The 25,734-nt window shown below is 44.1% G+C and overlaps 1 protein-coding gene across 1 annotated transcript in view; it reads left to right on the top strand.

Moving 5' to 3' along the window:
- LOC126187933 (uncharacterized) overlaps window positions 1-25,734 on the top strand; it is a 466,086-nt gene that overhangs the window by 389,715 nt on the left and 50,637 nt on the right. The gene's annotated exons all lie outside the window — the stretch shown is intronic.

A 25,734-nucleotide genomic window follows, 5' to 3' on the forward strand; every position in this document is an offset into this window, starting at 1 on the left:
AGTCATCAACAGCTCAATGTCGGTGTTGAAGGGCCCAGGCGAGGCGTAAAGCTTTGTGTCAAATGGTTCAAATGGCTCTGAGAACTATGGGACTTAACATCTGAGGTCATCAGTCCCATCGAACTGAGAACTACTTAAACCTAACTAACCTAAGGACATCACACACATCCATGCCCGAGGCAGGATTCAAACCTGCGACCGTAGCAGTCACGCGATTCCGGACTGAAGCGCCTAGAACCGCTCGGCCACCGCGGCTGGCAAAGCTTTGTGTCGTGCAGTCATCAAGGGTACACGAGTGGGCCTTCGGCTTGGAAATCCGAATCGATGATGTTTCGTTGAATGGTTCGTTCTCTGACACTTGTTGATGACCCAGCACTGAAATTTGCGGAAGCGTTGCACTTCTGTCACGTTGAATGATTCTCTTCAATCGTCTTTTTTCCTGTTCTTGTAGGATCTTTTTCCTGCTGCAGCGATGTTGGAGATTTTATACTTTACTGAATTCCTGGTATTTACGGTACACTCGTGAAATGGTCGTACGGGGAAATCCCTATTTCATCACTACCCCAGACATGCTGTGTCCAATCGCTCGGGCGCCGACTGTAATACTACGTTCAAATTCACTTAAAGCTTGATAACCTGCCATTGTAGCAGCAGTAACCCATCTAACAACTGCACCAGACACTTGTTGTCCTATAGAGGCGTTGCCGACAGCAGTGCCGTATTCTGCCTGTTTACATATCTCTGTATTTGATTACGCATTCCTATACTACTTTCTTTGGCGCTTCAGTGTATATCATGAGACAATTATATCAAATATAAATTATCTTCGTCAACAAGTATCCGTCCCTTGCCCTTTTCCAACCGCTAGCACGTACTGTATAGAAAAACCAGAACTCCTGAGAGTGGAACGACGCGAACTGTGGCTGTTATCTGTGTTGACAAGCGGTAGGAAGCGGAGCAGAACAGTTGCAGAGCTGGCTGGCGAGATAGCGGAGGCGGCAGAAGCGTGACAGGTGCAGCAGCTCGGCAACAAACGTTCCACACTGGACGAGCGAGCGATACGTTTCACTTTCACAACCAAGTCTTTGTTCTGCATTAACGGTCCTGGTGTATTCATATAATTGTAGCCAAATAATTTTGTGACACACACACACACCTTTTCTCTCATCCAAATGAATTTCCATTTGACTGCCTTGTTTGCAATATGCGATAAACACAGAATTCATATCTCCACAATCACACTTTGTTATCCTTTGCAATTGCCACTTCAAGGTTGAAAGCAAGACATGGATAGTTTTTATGTGTGTGCCTACACACTCTTTTTTCAATCTGCTGGACAGAAATAGAAAGAATTCTTGGCATCTAATTTCTCTTTAGTTTCCATCCTCCTTGCTGTTACTTCGGTTTTCGTAATTGTAGTTTTTCCTAACTGGGGGGAGGATTTTGTCATACATGTGGGAAAAAGTTTTTTAGTCAAGTCGATCTGCCCAAAGTAAGTGACGTACTAAAGATAACCTGAAAGTCGTTTTCATTATCACACGATCCGGTAAACTCTTAATATTCTGTATTGAAACAGTAGACCCAGAATTTGTGTAATCTGTTTCATAAAATCTGCCGGTAATTCACCGTGATGTCCACTGCAAACAGTTCACTGTTAATCTTTGTTTTCTTTTTGACACTTAAAAATACTGTTTTCCAAGCTTCTGATTCATTGTTGTTTTCCTTCTATGATTTATTAGGGTGGAAGCACTTTATGATCGAAGCAAAATCTCTTTCCTGATTTGTTCACTCAAGTGCTATTTGTAGGTGTGATTGTAGGTAGGTGGTGATCTAGTCATTTTTATAACTTGTTTCATCATAGCGATCTTCTTTGCGGAGTAAAGGGGATAATTTATGTGTAGATGCACCAATATCAATATTGTTCCCTTGGAAGTTGCAGGATATTTAGTTTTTAATTCGTTTTTTGGCTTCCAGACATTACCCACTCAGTCTGCAGGAACAGAATGTAGTGCGCACTAATGGAATGGAATTTACACAGGTGACCTCATCAGACATCAGTGTTAGAGGATGACTCGAGAATACAGTTTACGTATTAGAGGTCTTGCGTATCCATTTGGTTCCTAATCACCATAGTCAACTGGTAGAGAAGATCAACAAAGAGTTTGGCGTTTGAGAGAGTTTCGGATTATCATCATATTGCTATAAAAAAAATTTCAATAGTTCTTGCGTTCTCAGCCAACGGCCTTGCCACAGTGATAACACCGGTTCCGTCAGATCACCAAACTCAAGCGCTGTCGGGCTTGGCTAGCACTTGGATGGTCACCGTCCGGGTCTGCCGAGTCCTGTTGGCTAGTGGGCTGCACTCAGACGTTGTGTGCCGGCCGGGGTGGCGGAGCGGTTCTAGGCGCTACAGTCTGGAACCGCGTGACCGCTACGGTCGCAGGTTCGAATCCTGCCTCTGGCATGGATGTGTGTGATGTCCTTAGGTTAGTTAGGTTTAAGTGGTTCTAAGTTCTAGGGGACTGATGACCACAGCAGTTAAGTCCCATAGTGCTCAGAGCCGTTTGAACCTTTTTTTTTTTTCAGACGTTGTGTGGCCGATTGAGGAGTTATTTCACTGAGAAGTAGCGGCTCCAGTCATGGCAATTGACAACGGCTAGGAGAGCGTGTACTGACCAACGGCACTCCATATCCGTATCCATTGACACCTATCGGCAGAGTATGACACGGCGGTCGGTCGTTACCACAGGGCCTTCCGAGGCCTGTCCGGATGGACTTTAGAGTTATTTTATACATTTTCAAGTAACAGATGATAGCATTTAATTTAGCTTGGTATCATAAATGAGATTTGAGTTTTCACGTGAGTTATAAAATTCTTGCTGCTGCATACAGAAATTCTAAATTCTTTCAAACTAGCGAGAACAGGGACAGGATGCTTATCGTAAACTCATTGGGAACCCATTTTCAAATACTTCGTTATGTAAAACATTATCGGAACACCCATCATCTCAGTCGAAAGACCAACACAATTAAAATAACGTATGGCATCGTTGGTTGGGATATCCCACCGCACGGGTTCAGCACCTAGCGGAGTAAGAGTTGTTCCTTCGCGCACATTGGCCCCTTTTCTTGTGGTGTACGTGTATTTGAGGAGTGTGGGTACGTGTAATGGATGTGAGTATAGTGTAGCGTTAAGTTTGTGTTGTATATTCAGATATGAAAAAGGAGAGGGTGATACATAATGCCGTCACATAGCCTACTCCTGTCGAACAGCACCAAGGGAGCCGTCGAGCTTAACATTTCCATCCGAGCAACGGATCACAGTGAAGAGTGTCACATGCCCTCACTCCAGTGGACACTGCCGAGAGCTTTGGGATTTAATCCGGAACAGGCACGAAGACATGATCATGAACTTTGTCGCTACCTCTCCTCCTCTCGCCGTCCAAATACTGGCGACGAAAGTTTCATTCACTACCAGGATTGGAACCGAGTTACCTTCGAGTCTAGCGGCACCGCATGGGCATGCATTAGCGATCTCAGCTAAGGACGCGTGTATGATAGTGATTAGCATTTACGTGAAATGGCAGAGGAGTTGTCGGTACAGATGTGGCCTACTGTTGTTCTCATGTCAGTATGAAGTAAGATGTCGTTATTCCTGAGTTCTTGAACCGATGCTAGTCAGTAGATAGTTGCACAGCATTTGTCCTAGTTGTTGTTTCTGTTGTGGTCTTTAGTCCGAAGACTGGTTTGATGCAGCTCTCCATGCTATTCTATCCTGTGCAAGCCTCTCCACCTCCGAATAACTACTGCAACCTAAATCCTTCTGAATCGGCTTACTGTATTCATTTCTTGGCCTCCGTCTACGGTTTTTACCTCCCACACTTCCCTCCAATACTAAATTGGTGATCCGTTTATGTCTCAGAATGTGTCCTATCAACCGATCCCTTGCTTTACTCAAGTTGTGCCACAAATTTCTTTCCTCCTCAACTCTATTCAGTGCGTCCTCATCAGTTAAGTGATCTACCCATCTAATATTCAGCTTTCTTCGGTAGCAACACATTTAAAAAGCTTCTATTCCCTTCTTATCTAAACTGCGTTCATGATTCACTTCCGTACACGTTTACACTCCAGACAAATACCTTAAGGAAAGACTTCCTAACACTTAACTCTATACTTGATGTTAACAAATTTCTCTTATTGTTTTTAGAACGTTATTAACCTGCCTCAGAACTGTGTAAACAAAAGCTAGAAAGACAACTCCACACTGAAGCTGTAGATTTTGCAATGTCTTTAGATGAACAAAGCGGACAAGACTCTTCGTTGTCATGTATGCTATGAAGCAGGCATGTTTTGTGCTCGCTCTGTGAACTGTTACATCATCGTAATCGGACAAGAGAATTTATGTCAACTGTGAATGTAAAAGCATATCGAAATCGGATATTAACTGATCTGTTAAAATGACATTATGGCCAAGATTGTTTGTTGAATGAGAGACGTGAAATAAAAAACTGCTGCCAGAGCCTATTTTCACAAGCTTGTTCAAGAAGAAGCAACCCAGGAGATTATCGTCAAGACTTCAACTTCATCAAGTTAAGTACAATTAACCCAGCTATTCCTGCTCCACGATGTTCATATTTGGACAGTTACGGATTTACGACAAGTTACGCTATTTTTTGTCACATCCTAAAGTTTTATTACAACAAGTGAACGAACTGAGGTTAGAACCTTAAGAACGGCAGCCCAGCTTACATCATCCAGACTTGGAGCCGATGATCTAATTGTAAGTTCAGTTGCTTATCTTTAGGCGCAAGAAATATTTACAGGAACGGTTTCATTTCGCCCACACTGTATCTCCTGATCTCTTCCATTTTTACTCGACAGTTTCTGCCTCGACACAACAGTTATTTGAGTATGAATGTAACAACAAGTTTACTGTTACCAGCCACTGTTTACTTATTCCCATGACGCGTTTGAAAAGTTTAAACCTCCACATTCAGCTGGATTTACATTTGTTAGTATGACATATGTGTGTGTTGTGTTACAATTTTTGGAGCAACTTGTAGCACTGTCTCTAGTGGTCACAGGTTCCTTTCACTGTCGTAACACGTCACGTGTTTACAAAATATATATCACAGTTTTTCCAGACGCCATCTTTGTTTACGAAATATGACAGTATACATGTGATCTACATCTACATTTACATTTATACTCCGCAAGCCACTCAACGGTGTGTGGCGGAGGGCACTTTACGTGCCACTGTCATTACCTCCCTTTCCTGTTCCAGTCGCGTATGGTTCGCGGGAAGAACGACTGCCGGAAAGCCTCCGTGCGCGCTCGAATCTCTCTAATTTTACATTCGTGGTCTCCTCGGGAGGTATAAGTAGGGGGAAGTAATATATTCGATACCTCACACAGAAACGCACCCTCTCGAAACCTGGACAGCAAGCTACACCGCGATGCAGAGCGCCTCTCTTGCAGACCCTGTCACTTGAGTTTGCTAAACATCTCCGAACGCTATCACGCTTACCAAATAACCCTGTGACGAAACGCGCCGCTCTTCTTTGGATCTTCTCTATCTCCTCCGTCAACCCGATCTGGTACGGATCCCACACTGATGCGCAATACTCAAGTATAGGTCGAACGAGTGTTTTGTAAGCCACCTCCTTTGTTGATGGACTACATTTTCTAAGGACTCTCCCAATGAATCTCAACCTGGTACCCGCCTTACCAACAATTAATTTTATATGATCATTCCATTTCAAATCGTTCCGTACGCATACTCCTAGATATTTTACAGAAGTAACTGCTACCAGTGTTTGTTCCGCTATCATATAATCATACAATAAAGGATCCTTCTTTCTATGTATTCGCAATATATAACGTTTGACTATGTTAAGGGTCAGTTGCCACTCCCTGCACCAAGTGCCTATCCGCTGCAGATCTTCCTGCATTTCGCTGCAATTTTCTAATGCTGCAACTTCTCTGTATACTACAGCATCATCCGCGAAAAGCCGCATGGAGCTTCCGACACTATCTACTAGGTCATTTATATATATTGTGAAAAGCAATGGTCCCATAACACTCCCCTGTGGCACGCCAGAGGTTACGTGTGTTGAGACAGTGAAAGGAAGCTTTGACCACTGGAGACAGCGCCACAAGTTCCCACTGAAAATAGTAACACAACACACACATATGTCATAACAACAAATGTAAAAAATGCTGTCGTAATCTGCTGATTAAGAGGTAAAAACCTTACATTAACGGGTTGGCACAATACGTCCAATAGTAAAGTTAGAAACTTAGGTATAACTCATAACGCACAAATTATCCAACATTTGAGAGTGAGAGCACGTAACGACTCCCAGCGAACTTCACACGTAATTTCAAAGCAGATCTAAACTTTTTCTTGCTGACATCCCGCCACAAAATAATGAAAAGAAAGACGTTTGTCACTCACCACATTTTTCTGTTCAAGCAGTAAAACTTCAGCATCAAGGGTGACGTTTTAATGTATCATTTCTTTACTACTAACTGTACTTGCGGCACTTTTTGCAGACAGTATTCTTATATAACAATAGATGTCCTTAGAAAATTAAATCTTTGTACAACACATTCGTCAGGAGATATGACGCCATAAACATTGAGATACGTCAAAAACTAGTTTTTCTTAAACAGGAGTGTCTCACCCATGATTTTGCACGCTTAACGTCATATATTTGGCATGTTAACTCACTTGTAAATTAATCAGACGTCTAAAGCTGTTTTATGCTTGGTAGCTTGATTCTTTAAACAGTCGGGGTTGGAGGGTTTACTGATAAACACAGGTTGTAAACTTTCCGTTTCGGGCATATTAAAAACTTAGATTTGAGTCATCTATGTATTTTACCAAAATCGCAACAGTTTACTTTCACTCTTTTGTTTATTTCTTTCGCTGTCTACCTGATAATGGTCTTCAACTTCCCTAACTACAAAAACTCATTAACTGTTTCTCTGACTTCATTGTTAACTTGCAGTATTTTCTTTCCAGTGTGTTCCCAACACCTTGTTCCAGTCTTATTAAACTATTTTCGGGACAGCTTTCAAACTTGCACTGTTATATTCTTCAGTTAGTTTCTGAAGCTTATCTGCGCTAGATGGTAACGGACCCATGTAACCAGAAAAACAAATGTGACATAGGCACGTTTCATTATCATGCATTTCTTTTTCGTTTTTCCAATTTAATCTCCTCTATTCTGAATCTAGGACTACCGAGAACAGTTCTGATGCTATAGAATGCTCCGTCTGACTACCCTTTTCATTCCAAATCACTCACTATCCTCAAGAAGTCTAACGGATCCATCGATATGTACAGTACTATCTTCAATACACCAACATAACTTGAATCTACGCGTCGTTTATCGAGGTATGGTGCTGTAGGTTTTGTGCAAACTGAGTCAAAAGCGTTCTCACAATGTAGAATCTCAGTTACAGTGATACCTTGCTTTAGTTTCCTACGATTTGCAAGTGGCCCACAGTATTATGTTCGCTTTTGTTTGAGGAGTACGTTCTTTTGCTTGATTAAAATCTATTTTTTGTACATGTCTGGTAATAATTGTAGTTGAATATCTTGCACATTAGAAGATGAGTCAGATTGGTCCTTAGTGTAAGCGGCGAGCAAAAATTTTCCATTTGAGAGTGTTGCTGCAGCATATATGCAACGTAACGCGACGCCGATGCGGATATACGAGCAGCGACACGAAGACAAGGGAGTAGTGTGGGATTCGTATTCTTCCGGCGTGCGATCGGTGAAGATGGAAACATGAACTATGGCGACGTTATTACCAAATGTGTCCAAACAGGACCAACATGCTGTTATTCTTTTCTTGGTTGCCGAAGGACAAACATCGGTAGACATCCATCGGAGAATGGAGAATGTGCACTTGTCAGCACGTCTGTCGAAAACCACCGACAAGGGGTTCTGCTGCTTCGTGATAACACTCGTCCCCATACGGTCATGATCTCTCCCAAAGCGATTATCGCGCACTTGATCTTTTAAAAAGCACCCTGAACAGTCGACGATTCCTATCGGACGAGGGCGTCCAGCAGGCAGTTACGGACTTTTCAGGCAGCACGATACAGTATTTTAACAAACGTCTATCTTCAACCTCGTGTCTCGGTGGAATGATTGCCTCAGTGATCACAGCGATTTTGCCTGGTTAGCATACCGATTCTGGACTATGGCCTTCGAACGGAAACTTTTCGATCGCCCCTTACATAAAAATTATAGGGAAGCTCCAGTTTTGGGGAATTATCTTACTCCGCATGTAACAAGTACATAACTTCGTAAGTTTCCCCGCATTACGTTTTCTTGAAGTTTAAGCAATCCTACAGCAAAACTACCATTTCAGACGCCTTATCTTCTACGTAACCTGAACAGCTTACTCAAAAGTTACTTCCAGATTGTCACCATTCCTGGGTCGTCTTCTGAACAGTACAACCATTTAAAGCATTCTTGGATGCTGGTACAGTTTCTTAGCTACTGCTCCTTACTGTATTGTCTGCCTACTCAATTGATGAAATGTCGACTCCACCCAGCATAATTTTTTGTTTTGTTTTCATCACACTCATCTTTTCAGTAATATTTCATAGCAAATATAGGACACTGAAATATTGTTTGATCTAGCGTTACTGCAGGAGCATCATACACTATTTGCCATTAAAATTGCTACACCACGAAGATGACGTGCTACAGACGCAAAATTTAACCGACAGAAAGAAGATGCTGTGATATGCAAATGATTAGCTTTTAAGAGCATTCACACAAGGATGGCGCCGGTGGCGACACCTACAACGTGCTGACATGATCAAAGTTTCCAACCGATTTTTCATACACAAACAGCAGTTGACCGGCGTTGCCTAGTGAAACGTTGTTGTGATGCCTCTGTAAGGAGGATAAATGCGTACCAGCACGTTTCCGACTTTGATAAAGGTCGGATTGTAGCCTATCGCGATTGCGGTCTATCGCATCGCGACATTGCTGCTCGCATTGGTCGAGATCCAATGACTGTTAGCAGAATATGGAATCGGTGGGTTCAGGAGGGTAATACGGAACGCCGTGCTGGATCCCAACTGCCTCGTATCACTAGCAGTCGAGATGACAGGCATCTTATCCGCATGGCTGTAACGGATCGTGCAGCCACGTCTCGATCCCTGAGTCAAGAGATGGGGACGTTTGTAAGACAACAATCATCTGCACGAACAGTTCGATAACGTTTGCAGCAGCATGAACTATCAGCTCGGAGACCATGACTGCGGTTACCCTTGACGCTGCATCACAGACAGGAGCGCCTGCGATGGTGTACTCAACGACGAACCTGGGTGCACGAATGGCAAAACGCCATTTTTTCGGATGAATCCAGGTTCTGTTTACAGCATCATGATGGTTGCATCCGTGTTTGGCGACATCGCGGTGAACGCACATTGTAAGCGTGTATTCGTCATCGTCATACTGGCGTATTACCTGGCGTGATGGTATGGGGTGCCATTCGTTACACGTCTCTGACACCTCTTGTTCGCATTGATGGCACTCTGAACAGTGGACGTTACATTTCAGATGTGTTACGACCCGTGGCTCTACCTTCATTCGATCCTTGCGAAACCCTACATTCCAGCAGGATAATGCACGACCGCATGTTGCAGGTTCTGTACGGGCCTTTCTGGATACAGAAAATGTTCGATTGCTGCCCTGGCTAGCACATTCTTCAGATCTCCCACTAATTGAAAACGTCTGGTCAATGGTGTCCGAGCAACTGGCTCGCCACAATACGCCAGTCACTACTGTTGATGAACTGTGGTATCGTGTTGAAGCTGCATGGGCAGCTGTGCCTGTACACGCCATCCAAGCTCTGTTTGACTCTATGCCCAGGCGTATCAAGGCCGTTATTAAGGCAAGAGGTGGTTGTTTTGGGTACTGATTTCTCAGGATCTATGCACCCAAATTGCGTGAAAATGTAATCACATGTCAGTTCTAGTATAATATATTTGTCCAACGAATACCCGTTTATCATCTGCATTTCTTCTTCGTGTAGCAATTTTAATGGGCAGTAGTGTATTTGCAACTCCGTGTAAGCCCTTTTCCGGTACCGCATTAAATGTGACGGAAAAGTGCGCGCACTATTGCACGTAGGCTCAGCGAACTAAATGTCTGTCTGTCCCTCGAAGGAGCACAGTGGCCGCTTTGGAACGCTGTAGATTGATTGGTTTTGATACCAAAGAGTCATGTGACGCTCCATTACTGGCGTAGGCCACGGCAGTGAAGATATGTAAGTGTAGCATCCGCATGTGCAGAAGCAGTGTAGTAAAATGAGATGTTAGGGGATCTGTTAGGACGTCATGGAATAACTGCCATGGTACTAGAGGGATATGTAGAGGGAAAAAACTGTAGAAGAAGACAGAGACTGGGTTACATCCAAAAAAATTAAGGTTGTAAGTGGTACTCTAATGTGAAAAGGTTGAGACAGGAGAGGAAATTCGTGGCAGGTCGCATTAAACCTGTCAAAAGACAGATGAATTAAAAAAAAAAAAAAAAGGTCGAGATGGAGACGCGACGGAATGGTAGAAAGGAGCTATTGTGTTTGGACGTGACCACGATCATTGCGTGAAAGAAGTCGCCCTATTTCTTGGTTTATGGCGGACTGTCCAACAATGTATCCAAGGAATATTTTAATGCTCGCACCCATGTAAGAAGGCGATAGAATAGTGTCATAAAAAGATCCTAACTGGGCGAGTCTGGGGTAGGATATCTTATCAGTGGCAGTCGGCTTCAAACCCGATAGGGAACGCTGGTCTCAGTGAATGGCGTCATTCTCGACCAGTTTCCGAGTGGACATTCCGAAGGAAACTGTATTGAATGACTCCTGGATTCGGATACCTCGTAAAGGGACATTTATCACAGCGGCACATGAAGCTGTGTATCTACAACCGGCCAAACATCACAGAAACTGGAAAGTAGCTGACTGTAGGAGCAGAGTGTGGTCCGAGGAGCCACAGTTCTGCCCATTTTGACATCATGCAAGGCGATTAGTGCACCGACGGCCCAACGTGGTGTTTAACGCGCAGTAAAGTTAGGACGGTCGTCATTCTGTTGTGTTTTGGCGGTGTTTCTCGTACTCTGGCTTGCGCTCACCCATCCGGGTTACGTGAAGAAGCCAGGACATTTACTACAATAACGTCGGTATCCAGATTATTCCCTTTTCCCCCTACATCTTCATGATGAGCATGCTATGGGCACTCGAATCCTCCAAGATGACAACAGCCCCGTTTACGGGACTGGACACGTACGTTCCTGGGCTGACGAATAGACACCCTGTAACAACCTCGGCTGGCCTGGCGAACAACACCCTGTAGCATCTCGACTGCCCCCATTATTCACGCGATCTTAATCGAGCAGAAAATGTATTGGACTGTTTCGAACACTTCATGAAATATAGCAAATAACGTCCTGGCAACTTGGTGGTTTTGTGGAATCAAATCACCGTTGAATGGCTTCAGCTGGCATGACACGTGAGGCAGAAGTTACTTTCGTCTACAAGTTTTACACGCCAGTGTACGGTACTTTATTATTTACTAAAAGCTGTATGACTAAGTAACCGCCGGCCGAGGTGGCCGTGCGTTCTAGGCGCTTCAGTTTGGAACCGCGTGACCACTACGCTCGCAGGTTCGAATCCTGCCTCGGGCGTGGATGTGTGTGATGTCCTTAGGTTAGTTAGGTTTAAGTAGTTCTAAGTTCTAGGGGACTGATGACCTCAGATGTTGAGTCCCATAGTGCTCAGAGCCATTTTTGAACCAAGTAACCGTCTAATCCTGTCTAAAGCCCGTGTCTTCGACCCGCAGGCTCCCTCTTCTTGTATTCTCTCACCCTCCCTGGCCCCGTAAACCCCGCTGTTAGCGATCCCCAATTTTTTACTCTGGCGCCAGACCGGAACTGCAGTTGGCGGAGCCGACGCAGCTCGGGGTGCAGCGCTCGCCGTGTTTGCTTAGCGCCGGGCCGCCGGCCGCTGAGCAAGCTTTTAATCAACACTTAAGGGCGGGCAGCGTGCTCGCTTGTTTGGACGACGGCAAATCACGGCCAGATTTAATTACAGCCGGCGCCTAATGAGGCGGCAGGCAGGCGGGCAGCTCGCAAACAAACCGGGCCTCCCCCTCCCGCATTAGCCGGATTAAGCGGGCGCCGCCTGCGTGCTCCGGCAGAGCGGACCACAACACTACAGGAGCGCCACCTGCCCTGCAGCGGGCGCTGCCGGCCTAATGACGACGTCGCACGCGCCAGAACACCCACACCTGCCGAGGAGTGAATGGCGGGACACGTCGCGTCGGGTCACGACACGTCTAGGGACACGTAACCGAGTGAAAAGTGTCGATACTACACTGAAGCGCCAGAGAAACTGGTATACGCGTGCGTATTCAAATACAGAGATATATAAACAGGGCGAATACGGCGCTGCAGTCGACAACGCCTATACAGGATGTTACAAAAAGGTACGGCCAAACTTTCAGCAAACATTCCTCACACACAAAGAAAGAAAATATGTTATGTGGACATGTGTCCGGAAACGTTTACTTTCCATGTTAGAGCTCATTTTACTACTTCTCTTCAAATCACATTAATCATGGGATGGAAACACACAGAAACAGACCGTACCAGCGTGACTTCAAACACTTTGTTACAGGAAATGTTCAAAATGTCCTCCGTTAGCGAGGATACATGCATCCACCGTCCGTCGCATGGAATCCCTCATGCGCTGATGCAGCCCTGGAGAATGGCGTATTGTATCACAGCCGTCCACAATACGAGCACGAAGAGTCTCTACATTTGGTACCGTGGTTGCGAAGACAAGAGCTTTCAAATGCCCCATAAATGAAAGTCAAGAGGGTTGAGGTCAGGAGAGCGTGGAGGCCATGGAATTGGTCCTCCTCACCAATCCATCGGTCACCGAATCTGTTGTTGAGAAGCGTACGAACACTTCGACTGTAATGTGCAGGAGCTCCATCGTGCATGAACCACATGTTGTGTCGTACTTGTAAAGGCACATGTTCTAGCAGCACAGGTAGAGTATCCCGTATGAAATCATGATAACGTGCTCCATTGAGCGTAGGTGGAAGAACATACTGACGAAACTAAAATGAGCTCTAACATGGAAATTAAGCATTTCCAGACACATGTCCACATAACATCTTTTCTTTATTTGTGTGTGAGGAATGTTTCCTGAAATTTTGGCCGTACCTTTTTGTAACACCCTGTATAAGACCATAAGTGTCTGGCGCAGTTGTTAGATCCGTTACTGCTGCTACAAAGGCAGGTTATCAAGATTTTGTTGAGTTTGGACGTGGTGTTATAGTCGGCGCACGAGCGATGGGACTCAGCATCTCCGAGATAGTCCCGTACGACCATTTCACGAGTATACCGCGGATATTAGCAATTTGGTAACACATCAAATCAGCGACATCGCTGCGGGACCAAGGACGACTGAAGAGAATCGTTCAACGTGACAGAAGTGCAACGCTTCCGCAAATTGCTATAGATTTCAGTGCTGGGCCATCAACAAGTGTCAGTATGCGAACCATTCAACGAAACAGCATCGATATGGATTTTCGGAGCCGAAGGCCCACTCGTCTACCCTTGGTGACTGCACGACACAAAGCCTTACCCCTAGCCTGCGCCCGTCAGCACCGACATGTTGATTACTGCACACATGTTGCCTGGTCGGACGTGTCTCGTTTCAATCAGTACATTTACATTTACATTTACACTCCGCAAGCCGCCCGACGGTGCGTGGCGTAGGGCACTTTATGTGCCAATGTCATTACCTCCCTTTTCTGTTCCAGTCGCGCACGGTACGCAGGAAGAACGACTCCCGGAAAGCCCCCGTGCGCGCTCGAATTTCTTCCATTTTACATTCGTGATCTCCTCGGGAGGTATAAGTAGGGGGAAGCAATATATTCGATACCTCATGCAGAAACGCACCCTCTCGAAACCTGGACAGCAAGCTACACCGCGATGCAGAGCGCCTCTCTTGCAGAGTCTGCCACTTGAGTTTGCTAAACATCTCCGTAACGCTATCACTCTTACTAAATAACCCTGTGACGAAACGCGCCGCTCTTCTTTGGATCTTCTCTATCTCCACCGTCAACCCTATCTGGTACGGATCCCACACTGATGAGCAATACTCAAGTATAGGTCGAACGAGTGTTTTGTAAGCCACCTCCTTTGTTGATGGACTACATTTTCTAAGGACTCTCCCAATGAATCTCAACCTGATACCCACCTTACCAACAATTTTATATGATCATTCCACTTCAAATCGTTCCGCACGCATACTTCCAGATATTTTACGGAAGTAACTGCTACCAGTGTTTGTTCCACTATCATATAATCATACAATAAAGGATCCTTCTTTCTATGTATTCGCAATACATTACATTTGTCTATGTTAAGGGTCAGTTGCCACTCCCTGCACCAAGTGCCTATCCGCTGCAGATCTTCCTGAATTTCGCTGCAATTTTCTAATGCTGCAACTTCTCTGTATACTACAGCATCATCCGCGAAAAGCCGCATGGAACTTCCGACACTATCTACTACGTCATTTATATATATTGTGAAAAGCAATGGTCCCATAACACTCCCCTGTGGCACGCCAGAGGTTACTTTAACGTCTGTAGACGTCTCTCCATTGAGAACCACATGCTGTGTTCTGTTTGCTAAAAACTCTTCAATCCAGCCACACAGCTGGTCTGATATTCCGTAGGCTCTTACTTTGTTTATCAGGCGACAGTGCGGAACTGTATCGAACGCCTTCCGGAAGTCAAGGAAAATGGCACCTACCTGGGAGCCTGTATCTAATATTTTCTGGGTCTCATCTACATCTAAATCTACATGATTACTCTGCAATTCACATTTAAGTGCTTGGCAGAGGGTTCATCGAACCACAATCATACTATCTCCCTACCATTCCACTCCCGAACAGCGCGTGGGAAAAACGAACACCTAAACCTTTCTGTTCGAGCTCTGATTTCTCTTATTTTATTTTGATGATCATTCCTACCTACGTAGGTTGGGCTCAACAAAATAGTTTCGCATTCGGAAGAGAAAGTTGGTGACTGAAATTTTGTAAAGAGATCTTGCCGCGACGAAAAACGTCTTTGCTTTAATGGCTTCCATCCCAACTCGCGTATCATATCTGCCACACTCTCTTCCCTATTACGCGATAATACAAAACGAGCTGCTCTTTTTTGCACCCTTTCGATGTCCTCTGTCAATCCCACCTGGTAAGGATCCCACACCGCGCAGCAATATTCTAACACAGGGCGAACGAGTGTAGTGTAAGCTGTCTCTTTAGTGGACTTGTTGCATCTTCTAAGTGTCCTGCCAATGAAACGCAACCTTTGGCTCGCCTTCCCCACAATATTATCTATGTGGCCTCTCCAACTGAAGTTGTTCGTAATTTTTACACCCAGGTACTTAGTTGAATTGACAGCCTTGAGAATTGTACTATTTATCGAGTAATCGAATTCCAACGGATTTCTTTTGGAACTCATGTGGATCACCTCACACTTATCGTTATTTAGCGTCAACTGCCACCTGCCACACCATACAGCAATCTTTTCTAAATCGCTTTGCAACTGATACTGGTCTTCGGATGACCTTACTAGACGGTAAATTACAAATAAAGCGAGTTGGGTCTCACACGATCGCCGTTTCCGAGTGGATGCACATGTGCGGGTATGGAGACAACCTCATGAATCCATGGACCCTGTATGTCAGCAGACGACTGTTCAAACTGGTGGAGGCTCTGTAATGGTGTGGGGCGTGTTCAGTTGGAGTCATATGGGACCTCTGATGGGTCTAATACGATTCTGACAGGTGACACTTACTTAAGCATCCTGCCTGATTACCTGCACCTATTCATGTCCATTGTGCATTCCGACGAACACGGTCAATTCCAGCAGGACAATGCGACTCCCCACAGGTACACAATGGCTACAGAGTGGCTTCAGGAACACTTGTCTGAGCTTAAACACTTCCGCTGGCCGCCATACTCCCCGGACATGAACATTATTGAGCATATTTGGCATGCCTTGCAAAGTGCTGCTCAGAAGAGATTTCCAACGCCTCTTACTCTTCCGCATTTATGGATAGCCCTGCGGGATTCATGGTGTCAGTTCCCTCCAGCACTACTTCAGCCATCAGTCGACGGCATACCACTTCGTGTTGCAGCACTTCAGCGTGCTCGCGGGGACGCTACACGATATTAGGCAGGTATACCAAGTTCTTTGACTCTTCACTGTATATTCACGTGTAGTATTTAAAAAAAAGTACCTCGAAGCATAGACACAAAAGATTAGATAGACCAACTCGTTAGCCGAATGAATCGGAACGGCGGCCTCAAAGATTTGACACTTTGTCTGCGACCCGACGGTCCGGAACTGCCAAAAATGGAAACATGCTGTAACATCAGCTCTGACAGAAAAACTCCGATGGCGATGCGCGACACCTCGCCTTCTCTTGCACACACATCCTCATTTTTGCTGATTATAGTTATTTTCACCCCTAAGTATCATTCATGAGAACACTCACGACTCAGCGGATCTATCACTGCTTGGTGAGTCATCACGGCCGCGAAAGTCATGAAAATGAATCCTCCAACGAGAAATTGGCAGCATATGCATACGCCACTACTGACAGTGCTAGCGCGATCGAGGTGGTATATCCTCATCAAGTGTAAAATTGTCACACGCCGTGTTCATATGATTGATTCTTCTCTTTGCGTAACCTGTGGATTGTTGGACACAGAAAAACATGGCTTACAAGGGAAACTCCCCCGTGATAAGATGCCCCAGTGGAAAACCCATCAAAAGCTGAACACACATCAAGTATGAAAACAGGAAGAAGGTGTACTGAACTGTGAAAAAAGAAGCAAAATAGAAACGGTGAACGGTCCAAGCTCACGATGTGCAAATGGAGCGGAAGGCAAACATCTCGGCGTCGTAGTTGCGTGGTCACGGTGTTGCACGGTGTTGAGATCTCTCTCGTGCCCTGCTTTTTTTTTTTCTTCTTCTTCTTCTTCTTCTCCATAAAATTATGAACTTTCCGTCCGGTCATTGACGTGTCTTTTCTCCTCCTGTAGTTTTATCAGTTGTCATACTGTACATTGGTCACAGAATATGAGTCATGCGCTAAGAATATATTTACCGTCGCAGGTAAATGAGATGAAGAGTGACAACAGGCGAGATGCCGCATAGGCCTCTCACAGGAATGAAAACGACAAATAAGCGGATGTGAACTATGTTACAACAAAGAAATTCAAGATTCAAAACTTCCAAAACGGAACGCAAGAATCATAACGTGTGGTATTTGTGTAGAGCAAATAGTAGGTACGTACGTTTGGAGGTCCCGTCGTTACACCTCGCTGTTGCAAACGGACGTTACACCATGACACAGACACAAATGCGAATACAGCGAACAGACACGTCAATTGTTAAATTTGCCATATCGCACTGGACACCAAACGTAGGGCAAATTTTTACGTGAATTTTTACAATATGAATAATTGGTATTACACAGTCATTACAATATAATCTTAAAGGCAGTACAAATCATTGAGCTCTCGAGCAAACTGATGCTCAGGTGCATAAGTAATAAATTTAAAGTCTGGTCATGTCATATACAAAATATTCTAAATTCATGTTGCTAGAAGATGCATAACTTTAGTGAAACTAAGAGTAAAGTATATCCCTAGTTGTTACGGAAATAATGGGAAAATGGTTCAGGAAAGGTTGGTGTTTGGCAGAAGCTTATACCCATGTAGACGTGGCTGCACTATAAAGTACAATTCTTTGCAGTCTGTCATCTGAGCATTAGCTGTAGTAGGTTGGTCCAGCATCCAAGAACAGCTAAACAAGTCACCATAGTCTTGTAAATAATAGATTTCAGCTATCAGTCGTCCTTCTTATATTTTATTGGTAGATCTAGATTTCAGCTAGAAACTAGCCATTCTCAATGCACTATCCTTTTTTGATCAATGCATGTAATGCCTGTTGGTCGGGCTTCATCCACAGTTCATTGAATGTCTGTAGTTTGCATAGAATAACTGTGCGGGGTTGGTATATCGAAATGTGTGTGTTTGCTTGTATTAAATAAACGGTGAACTGAATATAAAATATTTTCTTCCCCTTGCATAGTCTGTTGCGAAAATAATTTGGAACTGTTTTTGGCATTGTCCTGAAAGCCTGTCTCGTTAGATAGAACTGATTGATCGTAGATAATAAAATCCTGTTCACATAAAATGGCATCTGCATATACACTGGTCTTCTGAATATGCTTCCTACGGCGTTGCTTTCGTGACTTAGGCTTTTCTGTACTGGTGCTGAAAGTATTACTCTGAGCAGTTTCATAAATTTTAACTGAAATATCACCAATGTTGCTTGACAGTGTAAGGTCAACCGTGCCAGAAGATAATTTTTTTATGAAAGCTGCTGCTAGTTGTAGTTCTCTAACGCAATCGGAGTGAATATGATGTTCGTTACAATTAGAAGTGGGCTGTTGAAATAAATTCGAACTGTTGTGACCATCACTCTTACGGGCTGTGACATCAGATTGAGCTAGCTCATCGTCGATAATAAAACTCTGTTTGCTCAAAATAACATCTGCATTCGTGCTTAAATTCTGAATGTGACTACCACGAAGTTGCTGTGTTTTATTTTCTGTAGTAATGGACATTATCTTCTTGTAGCTGTTAATATTGGGTTCTGACTGTCATGATTACACGTAGCTGCTTTGAAAGGGATAAACTGCCGGCTGGGGTGGCCGAGCGGTTCTAGGCGCTACAGTCTGGAACCGCGCGACCGCTACGGTCGCAGGTTCGAATCCTGCCTCGGGCATGGGTGTTTATGATGTCCTTAGGTTAGTTAGGTTTAAGTAGTTCTAAGCTCTAGGGGACTGATGACCTCAGAAGTTAAGTCCCATAGTGCTCAGAGGCATTTGAACCATTTGAAAGGGATTAACTGAATGGTGATATGTTGCGTGGTTTCGCAGGAATCCATAGCAACAGTAGATAGAACAGAAGTGTTAGAAAAATTTTGCTTCTCAGAATGGGCTGGTAAATATGTTAGTGGGTTGTGAGGGATATACGTAGTTTGCTTGTGTGCAGTATTAGTTGCACAGTTCAAAGATTCAGCTTAAGAGAAATCGTCTTGTCCTTCAAAAAATTTAGTGTTGTCACAATCTAGTATTTCTGGTATGCGTCACGGAAGGAAACAAACTCTGTTCTGTGTTGAAACTGAATGTGGCGTCTGATGTTAGACTGTTCGCATCATTAATCTGAGGGAAATAAAAGTTATTTGTTGAGGATTGATTCTGCTGTATGAATCTGGTCTGCGAATCGATCGCTGGGGAATATCATTTATCAGCACAAAGGTTGACTTAAGCAGAAGTGTTTGCGCACGATGAAGCGGAAAGCTGCGGTGTTCAAAAATGGTTCAAATGGCTCTGAGCACTATGGGACTTAACATCTGAGATCATCAGTCCCCTAGAACTTAGAACTACTTAAACCTAACCAACCTAAGGACATCACACACATCCATGCCCGAGGCAGGATTCGAACCTGCGACCGTAGCAGTCGCGCGGTTCCCGACTGAAGCGCCTGGAACCGCTCGGCCACCGCGGCCGGCAGCTGTGGTGTGAACGGAAAGTTTTCATGACAAAATGCGGCGTTGTGTGTACCAATTTTGGCTTGACAGAAAACTTCGTTACTGTTAGTGTCATCATGCTTAATATGGGGCTTGATAACTTCGCTATTAACTGTTTCAGGCTGCGTGGGTGGCTCAACAGAGCGGTCATGTGCGTCACTCCAAACCATATTTTCGTCAGTATCAATGGCATGGAATGAAATATCTGTCGTGGGAAACTTAGCTTTGTTATCAGATTTGATAGGCACAATTGGTTCAAAATGGCTCTGAGCACTATGCGACTTAACTTCTGAGGTCATCAGTCGCCTAGAACTTACAACTAATTAAACCTAACTAACCTAAGGACATCACACACATCCACGCCCGAGGCAGGATTCGAACCTGCGACCGTAGCGGTCGCCCGGCTCCAGACTGCAGCGCCTAGAACCGCACGGCTACTCCGGCCGGCACAATTGGTTCATTAATGTTTTCTGAGATTATCAGACTTCTGTTGCTGACGGTAGCGTTGGAGGTAAAACTGACAATTTCATGCTGCGTAATGGAGGTCATGGTTAATTTCTCAGTAAAATGTTTCTCTGTATTGTCGATGGGTTTTTTAATAGGATGTGAGATCTGCGACGTGGCAACGTCTGTAACGGATTTTATACTAGTGTCAACATGGGTTGTAAGGCTATTGAGCAACTGCTGTTCTACTTCCTGTCTTTGTACTGCTAATGACTGTAAAAACTGATTGTTTTCCTCAGTGTGTTTCGGAGAAAGTCTTTGTATCGCTTTTCTGAGGTCACAGTGTGAACTTTGAAACGTGCATCTAATCGAATGTCTTGGTGATCTATTCTGTCAGTAACTGATTGGATTTCATCCGTAAGCTTTTTATAGGTTTCACTAAATTGATGTCTTCAAGCATTAATGTCATCTCTCAAAGGTTTGGTACTGTCTGCGCATTGCCTGGCTATGGCTTCAATTTTATCGGAAAGACTTTTTCACTGGCCTTGATATCTGTATGTACCTGTTTAAAACGGTTGTCAGTAGTACGTTTATATGATGTAAGCTCGTCACATGTGCTGGAAAATTGTTCATTGAACTCAGTGGTAGTGTCAACTGGTTTCTTCGCATTTCTCGTAACTGGGTGGTGGTGTCACCCTGTATTTCTTGTACAGTGGAAAATTGTTCATTGAACTGAGTATTCGGGTTAACCATCATTTGCACGAGATTTTGAAGCGTCGCTTCCGTATTCTTTTCAATTGACGCGCCGGGTGTCACCTTTGTTGTGATTTGTGGTGCGGATACATCATTTATAACCATTGACGTCTCGTTTGTTGCATTATCTGCATAATTACCGCTAATGGAATCTGACGGATTTTTTAAAACGGGCTGAATACTTTGTGTTACTGTGTTCTCTGGCATACTATTGGCATTCAGACTGACTGTGCTATAATTGGGAAGTTCATTGACCTGATTCGGTAAAGAATCGTGTTCTGACCGCTGCGTCTGTATCTACCTCAGCGTCGTCTACTATACCGGAATATGCAGGACGGCTGTAGGTGTTTTATTTTGTCACAACTGTATGGAAAGTTCTGAGACGGCATTTGCTGTACAAGCCCTGCCGATTACAACTTGTGCAGGCTCTCAACCCCAATGACAAAGAGAAGCGTCTCGCATTTTGTGGGTATGTGCTAGCAAAGATGGAGGATGACGCATTTCTACAGCGTGTAATTTTTAGCGATGAAGCCACGTTTCACCTTAGTGGAAATGTCAACAGACACAATGTTCGCATATGAGGTTTAGAAAATCCATATTCACCATTGCAACACGAAGAGACTCACCAAAGATCAACGTGTTCTGTACCGTCTCTGTACAACGGTTTGTGGACCATTTTTCTTTGCGGAAGTGGGAATCACGTACCTGGACATGTTGGGACAATGGCTGTTCCTTCAAGTTATGGAAGATTCCCAGAACTTCATTTTCCAACAGGATGGAGTTCTGCCCCACGGTCAGTGTGATGTACGAGGCTTCAATGACTCCCTTCCTCAGTGCTAGATCGACCACAGGGGACTTGAAGACCTGGCTCTGCACTTCTGGCCACCGAGATCTCCTGATCTCACACCCTGCGACTATTTCTTATGGGGTTATATGAACGAAGCTATCAAACTTCTCTCGAGGATCTGCAGAACCGATCATTGCTTCCGTGCACTCGGTAACAGCAGATACGCTTTCACATGTGTGGGACAAGTTTGGTTACCATGTTGATATTTGCCGTGCAGCCAACGATGGCCACATTGATCATTTATAACATTTATCACATTTCTAATTATTAAATACTTATTAAAAACTAATTAATTACAAATTATTAAATTTTTTAAATTGATATCAAACATTATGAAAAAACTTCGACATTTCCTCTTTTCATTAGTATGAGGGTGAGTCAAATGAAAACCTTAAATATTTTTTTAAATATTATTTATTGTGCAGAAGTGGTACAAAGCTGTATCACTTTCCAACATAATCTCCCCCACGCTCACTGCAAGTCCTCCAGCGCTTACAAAGTGCATAAATTCCTTTAGAAAAAAATTATTTTGGTAGTCCGTGCAACCACTCATACACTGCGTGGCGTACCTCTTCATCAGAACAGAACTTCGTTCCTCCCATTGCGTCTTTGAGTGGTCCAAACATTTGGAAATCACTTGGGGCAAGGTCTGGTGAGTATGGTGGATGAGGAAGACACTCAGAATGCAGGTCTGTGATTGTTGCAACTGTTGTACGGGCAGTGTGGGGCCTTGCATTGTCATGTTGCAAAAGACACCTGCTGACAGCAATCCACGTTGCTTTGATTTGATTGCAGGCCGCAGATGATTTTTTTAGGAGATCTGTGTATGATGCACTGGTGACAGTGGTCCCTCTAGGCATGTAATGCTCCAAATTGACGCCTTTTTTGTCCCAAAAGAGAGTCAGCACGACCTTCCCTGGTGATGGTTCTGTTCAAAACTTCTTTGGTTTTGGTGATGAGGAATGGCGCCATTCCTTGCTCGCTCCCTTCGTTTCCGGTTCGTGGGAGTGAACCCAGGTTTCATCCCCAGTGACGATTCTTGCAAGGAAGCCATCACCTTTTCCTTCAAAGCTCCGAAGAAGTTCTTCACAAGCATGAACACGTCGTTCTCTCATTTCAGGAGTCAGCTGCCGTGGCACCCATCTTGTAGACACTTTGTGAAACTGGAACACATCATGCCCAATGTGGTGTGCTGACCCGTGACTAATCTGTAAACATACTGCAGTGTCATTCAGTGTCACTCGGTGGTTTTCCTTCGCTATGGCTTCAACTGCTGTAATGTTCTGTGGAGTCACAAGTCGTTGTGCATGACCTGGACGAGGAGCATCTTCCACTGTAGTCATACCACTGCGAACTTTCTACTCCATTCGTAGACTTGCTGCTGTGACAAACATGCATCACCGTACTGAACCTTCATTCGTCCATGAATTTCAATAGGTTTCACACCTTCAATACGCAAAAACCGAATAACAGAACGCTGTTCTTCCCTGGTGCAAGTCTCAAGTGGGGCGGCCATCTTTATACTGATACTGCGACGGTATGTGACCATCCGCACTATGCTGCCACCTACAGACCATTCTGCACGCTGTTTGTAGTATCCTTCCAACTTACAGGAAAACGGCACGAAATTTCGAATTGTTGTGGTCTTCAGTCCTGAGACTGGTTTGATGCAGCTCTCCATGCTACTCTATCCTGTGCAAGCTTCATCATCTCCCAGTACCTACTGCAGCCCACATCCTTCTCAATCTGCTTAGTGTATTCATCTCTTGGTCTCCCTCTACGATTTTTACCCTCCACGCTGCCCTACAATACTAAATTGGTGTTCCCTCGATGTCACAGAACATGTCCTAGCAACCGATCCCTTCTTCTAGTCAAGTTGTGCCACAAACTCCTCTTCTCCCCAATTCTATTCAATACCTCCTCATTAGTTATGTGATCTACCCATCTAATCTTCAGCATTCTTCTGTAGCACCACATTTCAAAAGCTTTTATTCTCTTCTTGTCCAAACTAGTTATCGTCCATGTTTCACTTCCATACATGGCAACGCTCCATACAAACACTTTCAGAAACGACTTCATGACACTTAAATCTATACTCGATTTTAACAAATTTCTCTTCTTCAGAAACGCTTTCCTTGCCATTGCCAGTCTACATTTTCTATCCTCTCTACTTCGACCATCATCAAGTTATTTTGCTCCCCAAATAGCAAAACTCCTTTACTACTTTCAGCGTCTCATTTCCTAATCTAATTCCCTCAGCATCACCCCACTTAATTCGACTACATTCCATTATCCTCGTTTGGCTTTTGTTGATGTTCATCTTATACCCTCCTTTCAAGACACTGTCCAATCCGTTCAACTGCTCTTCCAAGTCCTTTGCTGTCTCTGCCAGAATTACAATGTCATCGGCGAACCTCAAAGTTTTTATTTCTTCTCCATGGATTTTAATACATACTCCAAATTTTTCTTTTGTTTCCTTTATTGCTTGCTCGATATACAGATTGAATAACATCGGGTACAGGCTACAACCCTGTCTCACTCCCTTCGCAATCACTGCTTCCCTTTGATACCCCTCGACTCGTATGACTGTCATCTGGTTTCTGTACCAATTGTAAATAGCCTTTCGCTCCCTGTATTTTACCCCTGCCACCTTCAGAATTTGAAAGAGAGTATTCCAATCAACATTGTCAAAAGCTTTCTCTAAGTCTACAAATGCCAGAACGTAGGTTTGCCTTTCGATTTGTTATTACAAATTTAAGGTTTTCATTTGACTCACCCTCGTATAAGGCTTGTTCATTTTGGATTTGTACTTGAATAAATACGAAGTTTTGAAAATGGGTACATCATTTAGAATAACCCTGTATTTACAATGGGCAACCGATATTTTTATAAGCCCGTACGTCGATATCTTTTGCGTCTATATATCGATACTACTCAATATGTCGATGGCGGTTAATAATATTTTTAATATCGATGTATCGGATTCCCAATATTTTTAAAAATATCAGTAGTCCTAGTACATCTACATCTACATCCATACTCCGCAAGCCACCTGACGGTGTGTGGCGGAGGGTACCTTGAGTACCTCTATCGGTTCTCCCTTCTATTCCAGTCTCGTATTGTTCGTGGAAAGAAGGATTGTCGGTATGCCTCTGTGTGGGCTCTAATCTCTCTGATTTTATCCTCATGGTCTCTTCGCGAGATATACGTAGGAGGGACCAATATACTGCTTGACTCTTCGGTGAAGGTATGTTCTCGAAGCTTTGACAAAAGCCCGTACCGAGCTACTGAGCGTCTCTCCTGCAGAGTCTTCCACTGGAGTTTATTCATCATCTCCGTAACGCTTTCGCGATTACTAAATGATCCTGTAACGAAGCGCGCTGCTCTCCGTTGGATCTTCTCTATCTCTTCTATCAACCCTATCTGGTACGGATCCCACACTGCTGAGCAGTATTCAAGCAGTGGGCGAACAAGCGTACTGTAACCTACTTCCTTTGTTTTCGGATTGCATTTCCTTAGGTTTCTTCCAATGAATCTCAGTCTGGCATCTGCTTTACCGACGATCAACATTATATGATCATTCCATTTTAAATCACTCCTAATGCGTACTCCCAGATAATTTATGGCATTAACTGCTTCCAGTTGCTGACCTGCTATATTGTAGCTAAATGATAAAGGATCTATCTTTCTGTGTATTCGCAGCACATTACACTTGTCTACATTGAGATTCAATTGCCATTCCCCGCACCATGCGTCAATTCGCTGCAGATCCTCCTGCATTTCAGTACAATTTTCCATTGTTACAACCTCTCGATACACCACAGCATCATCTGCAAAAAGCCTCAGTGAACTTCCGATGTCATCCACCAGGTCATTTATGTATATTGTGAATAGCAACGGTCCTATGACACTCCCCTGCGGCACATACGTGTCCTGAGAGACTGACTGAGACTGGCGGTATTGGCTGT

The sequence above is a fragment of the Schistocerca cancellata genome, chromosome 5, assembly GCF_023864275.1.
Source record: "Schistocerca cancellata isolate TAMUIC-IGC-003103 chromosome 5, iqSchCanc2.1, whole genome shotgun sequence".
Classification (NCBI taxonomy): Eukaryota; Metazoa; Arthropoda; class Insecta; order Orthoptera; family Acrididae; genus Schistocerca; species Schistocerca cancellata.